Raw genomic sequence first — 8603 nt, 5'->3', positions numbered from 1 at the left:
TAATGAGCACTTGGTTATTATTTTTTGCTGTGTACCTTCAAGTTGTTTTCCACCTTATGGAGACCCTAAGGCAAACCTATCCTGGGGTTTGCTTGGCAAGATTTGTTCAGAGGAAGTTTACCATGGCTTTCTGCTGAGGAGGCTGAGAGAGTGTGACTTGCTTGAGGTCACCCAATAGGCAGGGAATTGAATCCTGGTCTCCAGAGTCCTTGTCCAACACACAAAACACACAAAGCTGCATTCCAACCTTCTATCCAGGAAGAAAGTCAAAATGTCCTCCATTTTGAGCATGACTGAGAAATATGAATTTATATTGGTTTTTATTAATGTTTTTGGCTTTTAGTTGGTCATGTCCTCCATTTTTCTTGAACATCCTACAATGGTGCCCACGGTGCATGGTAGGACTCAGGACATTAGGGCCTCAAAAGTACTTTCTGCCCCAGGGCCCCTAAAGGCCTAGCTACAGGCATGGTGTGAAGCCGAATAATTTTTTTTTTTAAATTAAGCTTTCGATCACCTAGGGACTCTGTCGGGTTTCCAAACATAGCTACTTGCCACATTGAGCTCAAACAAGTTTTAAGACGCAATGGAAATGGGGAACAAAAATAGCCCGCATCAAAATGCACCAAAGAAATAGCCATCACAGTGACGTCTAATTGCCTAAGCACAGCTCAAAGTAAAAAAAAAATGGAAAAACCAGTTCCACAAACGCAATGGGAATGGGGAGCAAAATAAATCAGCGTCAAAATACACCAGAGAAATGTAAATGGGAACGAAACATGAGCTAATAAAAACCGAGTCCATATTCTCGCATTGGTAATGGGAATGATAACTGTGATTCGAATATGATTCAAATACTCGATCCAAAGCGGACTTGCAGCAAGATAAATCAGCTTATATACCCAGTGGAAATGAGGCCTTAGACTTTTTCCAATAGGTATCAGTAGAGCCCTTTCAATCTGATAGGTATAATCTGAAAGCTGCACATCTACCAGTCACTCGGCAAACCTGTATTCTCCATCTTAAAATTTCATTTAATTGCTGACCAGAAAGTTAAAACATATAGCCAAATTTCTGGGTTTACATGCCTCTCCCTTCTGCCCCAGATATTTTACTGTTTTGCCGACTGAAGAGTTCTGTGGAACACGATAATCTGAGATAAAAGCATTGCCTGCCTCTGAGTTTTGGCATTTGTGTAAACACAAAAAATATATGTCTTTGCAGGAAAATTCACACACTTTGCCAGTATGGCGCAGAGGTGTGAGCATTGGACTGAGGCTCTGCAGACCAAAGATCAAATATCTGAGGTTTGGTCATGGAAATCCACTGGGTAACTTTGGGCAAGTCACTCTCTCTTAGCTTCAGATGAAGACAAAGGCAAATCCCCCTGAACTAATCTTGTTGAGAAAACCCCATGATAGGTTTGGCTTATGGTCACGTAAGTCAGACATTACTTGAAAGCACACAACCACCACCACAACTTTGTCTAAATGGTGGTTGGGATTTAAAATTCCATGTTCTTCTTCCTGTGTATGAGGAACCTGGCACAGGCAAATGATCCAGTCCTTCGGTTGAACATATATCATTTTACGTTTCATGGAGTAAGACATTTATGTGAAAGATGTGATCATGACCCTACATCATCAGGCATAACTATGATGTTGGTGCTCAGTCATCACAGTTACATCTGACAATGCCACCCCAGCCCAACCCCCCAAAAAAATTTAATTTTTCAGACAGGCAGTGCCCCATCCAATAGGTTTCAAAGGCACTGCAGATCAGGGCAGTGGTAAATGAACCCTGCGGTGTTCTCACCATCATGGGATGTGTCGAGAACAGATAGCTGGATGCCTTTTGTGGTCTTAACACAACTACTTTTCATAATGGGCCATGTGATTAGGGGAGTACTGCAGACACCACTTCCCAACAGCCTGACTGGGTGGTGCCTCGGAAAGACTTCAGCTGGAATGCTGCCTGTCTGAAAAGGTAGGTTTTGGGTAGACATTCAGTCATTAACGACTGTAAATATGAATCCTCAGCAGTTACAAGATTTTAAATCCAGTTTATGATCTCACAACTACTGAACTGTTGGGGACAAGGGCAAATGAGAACTTGACATGCCAAAGGCGGAAATAATTTTAAAAGATTTTTAATAACATTATGAGTTTTCTTTTCTTGTCTATCCAGATATGGAGGAAGGCCATTTCATGCAATTAATTCTTCAAACAAAGATGGTACTGTTTCCATCCTTCCACCACACGGTGGGCTCTGTTTTTCCCGACACTCTGCAAGAGGTGAGAAATGCCAAAAATGGGCTGACATCAGAGAGTGAACAACTCAGGCAGCCCTGTGTGCTAATCCCTCTTGATTCGGAAATGCACATCCATGACCCACATTCCCACCACAATGTTAGTACCTCGAAAAACCAACTTCAAAGTGATCCAAATCCATTTCAAAGAAAGCACCACCATTTGGCCCTTCAGTTTTGCCCCAGGGTAGAAATTCACTATAAATATTGGTGCCTTTCCTTTGTTTCTTTGGCTTAGTCTAATAATAGGCAGGCATACTGCCAGTTTTACTCACTAGCTCCTCTCTCACTTGCCAACCCCCGCTTGTCCCAGGAGTGATTGAGTCCCTTTTCAGGTACGGACCTACAAGAAAAGGAGCAACTATTCATTCAGGTGCAATATTTTCATTAGTCAAGGCTACTCTGTTCCATTGTAACAACTTTGAATTTCTTAGTCCTTGTGAGCTTGCATAGTTGTATGTTTTTATGTGATTGTTGACTTCCCCTTTTCAAATAAAATTCATCATTGTTAAAATCCTACCTATGAAATTATTCATGTCTCTCGGCTTGGTATACATAGAGGTTGTTCCCAAGGCTACACTAATTTCCCCATTGAATTCAATTTGTGGGTGCACTTTTGGGACCCCCTGCAATTTAGTTAACAAATGAATGGTTAGGAGATGGCACCCCAGCATGTGTCATTTTGAGGTGGCAGCATTGTTTGAAAAAAGATGATGAAATCTCAGAAGTTATATACTAACTAGTTACCTCATGTCTAACTCAGCTCAGTTAGTTGATCAGTTACATTTAGTGTCACTGCTCAGAAACAATTACTTAAAGTTATCTAATTTTTTGTTGTTTCTCCATTCCTCCAGCAAAGTTGAATTGACAACACTCATATTCCTATAGTGCATAACTGGAACTTGGAATCCCTTATTCCTGTGTGGTCCAGCATGGATCTTTGCAGACCAGGTTTCTTAGTCCTAAATTAATAAGAAGGTAAAGAACACAGTTACTGGAGAATGCAGAATATCCCCTGCATCTATTCAAAGGCACTCAAAATATTCTTGTTTAGGCATTCTCTGTCCCTTAATTCACTAAATGCACTCTGAAGCCACTTGCTGCTGCACTTCAGTATTAAATTAGAGCAGTGTCCTCTGGAATGAACAGATCATTCCTCATTCACCTTTTCCCAATCCATACAATCAATCCATGGTGTCTAACAAATGAGTGAGCAAAATATATGTAGTTGTAGGTAGAAAGATGAGAAGAGACCAAAGACCAGTGATAAAATTCAGTAGAATGGGTTGTTAGGTTCCATGCTTTAGGACAGCCTTCTTCAACTTGGTAGTTTTCAGGCGCATCACACTACAAATCCCATCAGTCCAGCAATCAGAATGGGGCACTTAAATTGCAATGCATCTGCAAAATGCTCAGCTTAATAACTTTAGATATTTTGTGGTTTATTCATTAATATGTGTACTGTTTTCATAACAAAATCATATCCATGTTTTGTTATTTTGCTTTTGCTTTTTTAAAACCTATTGTTATACATTATTTTAAGTTTTTAATTTTAAAAAATTGGGGTGGGGTGAACTTTAAGAACAAAATGAATCCTTTGCTGACAACCATTTTGCCTTTTTTCAAAATTAATGATTTCAGTAACAAATTAATTAAAAATCAATGCAATAAATTGAACTTCTACCTTCCCTAGGTGTTGACTTTAATTTTCCCCTTTGTATTATTCAACATTAATGAATTAATTTTTAAACATAACATTCCACACATTGGACAGTTGCCTGATGCTGCCTAATGTCAGCTTTGCAGGTTTCACTGCTTCACTGATTGGTTTTTAAAATGATGATGACCAAAACATTGTTCTTCTTGTTGACACTATGATGTGTTCCTTCAATATTAATCACTTTTAAGTGTGTAACTCTCCTCATGAAATCAGTGAGACATAAAACTACTTGAGTTTTGCTGGGTTCTGGTTTGTGGTTATGTGAAACTAGACCGGACATGGGAGACATGTGAATTTACAACTGTTCAGCTACAGGCAGCCACAGATTTGATGAGAGCAGTGCCAAGAAAAAGGAGTTTAAACTTCGCTCAACCACATGCTTTCTTTCCTTTATCACAATCAAAATTATCTCCCCCCTACTGCTTTCATTCTCATGGGCACTTACAGTTTGCAAGACAATGCAATAAAGAGATTTGCATACCACTGAAATCAGTTCTCCTTTATAATATCAGCATAAGCAACCATATGCCAATTTTTTTTCCTGGATATTTAACACTTTTATGTCATAAATTAGAGTAAGTGACTAGGTATGCTTTACAGCTTTTCCTTCCTGCCTTAACCAAGTCTTTGTCTCCCTCCTGTGTTCATAGCTTGCATGGCAGATGATAAAAATCAAACTCTGGAAAACTTGAACCTTATCATCAAACAATTACAGAAAACACTTAGATTATTTTTAAAAGATACACAAAAATCCAGAGAAAGTTAAGTTTAAATCTGATAGTAAAAGAATAACTTTGAGCCTAGCTTGCACAAAATCAATGCAACAACTCTGTGGCTGCCCAACTAAGAGATTCAGGATTGATTTTTTGCTTTGCCCTCCTCGGTGAATGATTACATTTAATATTTCAAGCTTATCTTGAAATATTACATTCTGCAAAAGCTTATGTAGCCAATACCTCTAAAATGTTTCTGTCTACAGCCAAATAGCTGAATTTGCATGATCTCATCAAGTAATATTATAATGGCATTAATCCTATCAATATTATCAAAAGTAACCTGAAATGTTCTCTTATGATACTTTAATATTATATTAATATCCTTGTTAAAGGATTCCATATCTGGTTCATGCAATTAAATGACTCACCAATTTTATGTGGCTGAACATTGTAATTACACTCATCAAAGCAAATTATAAACCAATCTACTAAAATACTATTTATTTGCCAAGTTTGTATAGCAAGTGCATTAGAATAAGTTAGTGGTCATCAGCCATTTTGCATATTATATACTGTACTGGTTGTTTCATCTGCTGCATACTCTAGGTAATCCTGTTCTTAAAGACGGTTCAAAGTCTGCAGTTACTGGATAATTTACTTGGTGTGCTTACAGTTTGCTGAGCAAATTACAAGATCCTTCAGGCTGCCAATTAATCATTTGTCCTTCATAGCTTGTGAATGTGCAAGGAATGCCCCACACAATGTAAGTGAATGGGGTGGAGAAAGATCTAGATAAGTTTCCTTTCCAATTGGTCTCACAGTCCTTGTCTCCCCTTCATTCTGGCACTGTCCTACAGCCCAACCCTGGTTCTGGTGGAAGCAGTCTAGACCAGGGGTAGGCAACCTTTTTGAGCCGGGGGCCGGGTTGCTGTCCCTCAGACAACTGGGGGGCCGAAGCCAAAAAATAAATAATTTTTAAAAATTTTATAAATTAAATAAATAAATAAACCGGGACAAATGTAGGACAACATTTTCAAATGGTGGACACTTTTTTTAAAAAGTGGAGGACACACAAAAAAATTTGCTGATTTTTTTTTAAATGTTAATATAAATGCATGTTTCTGAGGTGTCTATAGACAATTGCCCCCCTTGCCCTTGTGTGCGAGAGGCCAAAGGCCCCGGCGGCAATCGGCGGCAGGACTGGGCTGGGGCCAGTCCCAAGGCCTCGCCGGGCTGCATCCGGTCCGCGGGCCGCAGGTTGCCTACCCCTGGTCTAGACAATATAACACCATTATGACAAACTGAAAAATCTTACTTCAGAACTTCCGGTAAGAGCTGGAGCCCTCCATACCCTCTGCCAGGTGGCTGTCTGCATGGGCATACTGCTGAGTCACCCAGTGTGTCCACCGTTATTACCAGTCAGTCACTCTGAGATCAGAACTAGGTGCCCATCCATGTCATCATCCTCTTTCTGGCCTCAGAAACAAGTGATCCCCAGTGGAGGTGGATATGCCGGTGTGCCTCAGTTAATGAAGTAGATATGTTCCTAGCCATTAACAGAAAATTGAGTATCAGAGGTCCTGTGCTGACAGGCTTTAAAGGCCAGCTTGAGGGCAGAGTCGGAGCACAGCATCTACACAACACACACCCCGCTTCCACCCCCAGGTGTGTTGCCATGTGCCGCACCACATAGCGTGCAGCACCATGATGGTCCTTCACAACGCAGTGCTAAAGAAGCACTGTAAAGCCATGATACCATGGCTATCGCGCCCTGGAAAGGCCAGATCAGGGCCATAGCATGCAATTGCCGTGCCCCTGATCTGGCTATAAAAGGAGTAGCTGGAGGCCACCCCTTCAGGGCTATCTGTACAGCCCCAGAATCAGCAATAACATAGAGAGAATAAGCACAGTTTCCTATGCCACATAAAGGAAAGAGCATACTTCAGCAAACTTTTTATCCAAAAGTAACAATAGACACATGTGAAATGAAACCACCAGGCCATGTAAGTCTTGCATAAGTAAAGGGAAAACCATTTAAACTTCTTCAAAATATATTCTGGGATTTCCCCCCTCCCTTTCTCTATCCTCTAATTTTCTTATGTTTTCCATTTTGGTTGCAACATTTAAAGATCTATGCTTAACATGCTGGAGGGTACTTAGTGCAGCAGGCTTATCCATTTCCCCACTTTCCCTCTATTTTGCTATTCACACATGCTCAGGAAGGGATTCTGGAGACAGCTGCTATTTATCCTGCCCATTGTAGGCAGGCACACAAGGCTACAGTAGGCTCACTTGAAGAAGAACCCCATTATTTCCCAGCTCCAGTTTATGTTGTATTGTTTACTGCAAACATGCTGCTGCAACCCAGCACCAAAAGTCTGTGTTTCTCCAGCCTTCTTTCACTTTCTTGCCAAAATGAATGCTGCTGCTAAAAAACAAAACCAAACCTTGCAACTAGTTTTAATTTTATTTCTCAACTTTGACATTGTATACAGTTAGGAGTGCCAAACCAACATCATCCTATGCCCTGAGGTTTGTAGATCAAAGCCCTCATAATTGTTTGGCCTGGCAAGCCAAGCTGAAAACTAAACTGCATGGCTACTCCACACTGCTGAGGAACTATCTAATCTTGATGGCAACCTGCAAAGAGACAGATGCAGTACAGAAAATCCTTTTCCTAAACATGGATGTTATATCTTGTTGACATATGTGACCTGGGAGAAATCAGTCTATTATCAAACACCTAGGAGTACATTCCCAAACCATTTTAAAGATGTCTGTCATTGTATAGCTTGCCCTAAAATCAATAGGCCAGTGTCTGAACTCATTTATAACAGAGAGTGGTGTGTCAGTTGGGCGATACTAAAAATGTACCCTGCTCTTTCTATTATATTGCCACTATTCTTAACCATCATAAGATAAAGACGAGGGGAGCGGGGGGAGTGTGAACACTTTTTAAAGCTCTAAACTATAGGATTTGTGGATTCTTTAAGTGTTGTGCTAACAAATAATCCCAAATCTTCCCAACCCAAATTTCAAATATTACATCCCATTCTTCTCATAGAGACAACATTGTCGAAACATTTACCTTTTGTTACCACATATTGAACCATAGCAGGAAACGAGCCGCCCTTTGTAATAGAGTTCTCTTTGAAAAGTGGAGCTCCAGTATCCAGTATCGATCCAGAGGTTGCATGAAATGATTCACAGCGGTTTCTCAGACATATCAGCAGGAGGGCTTCTTCTCAGCTTCACAAAGGAAGGCTGGAAGGATGTGGAAGCTAGCATTGTTTTGATCATTAATTATCTATCTTTAGCTATCTTTAGCTTTAGTACAGGTCTAACTAAATAAACAAGCTGTGCAGGAGGCAGGTTTGTTGACAAGCCTCCTTGCAAAACAAGGTCTACCATAGCAGTTTGCCTGTCTGTCTAAAACATACAGCAACTTCAATAAGCCCACAATCTCCTAACCACCACTTTTAAAAGCTGTCTCAAATAAGGAAGCCTAAAAGAAAACATCTCTGAGGCATTCAGGATCTAACTGACAGGCTTATATAATGGAGAAGCTACCACCAAGGTGGCCTTTTGCTTAAAATAAAATAGCATGTCATTATTCATAGAATTCTGTGATACCACAGTGGTATGGTATGCCCCTTAACTACATCTCAGCGGAACCATTCCAATATTCTACTTCTTCATTCAAATGTCCCACTTTGAGTGCTGCACTTGAAGGGTCTACTGAAATTTCATTAGCTTCAGAATGAAGCTACTATGGCCTGTTACAGACAGCCAAAATAAAGCTGCTTCGAGTCACAGTGGAAGTATGGTGTTTCAATGATGCATGTGTCCTAAGAGTCCA

At 40.3% G+C, this 8603-nt stretch overlaps 1 long non-coding RNA gene across 1 annotated transcript in view; it reads left to right on the top strand.

Moving 5' to 3' along the window:
- Positions 1-2119: 2119 nt before the first annotated feature.
- LOC121922901 overlaps positions 2120-8603 on the top strand; it is a 21206-nt gene continuing 14722 nt past the window's right edge. Inside the window, exons 1-2 of the long non-coding RNA XR_006102251.1 lie at positions 2120-2294; positions 3163-3286. This is a non-coding gene — a long non-coding RNA (uncharacterized LOC121922901). The remainder of the gene's footprint in view (positions 2295-3162; positions 3287-8603) is intronic.

Source organism: Sceloporus undulatus, chromosome 2, assembly GCF_019175285.1.
Source record: "Sceloporus undulatus isolate JIND9_A2432 ecotype Alabama chromosome 2, SceUnd_v1.1, whole genome shotgun sequence".
NCBI lineage: Eukaryota > Metazoa > Chordata > Lepidosauria > Squamata > Phrynosomatidae > Sceloporus > Sceloporus undulatus.
Note: the sequence above shows the minus strand (reverse complement) of the source record. Positions and strands in the feature narration are given on the sequence as shown.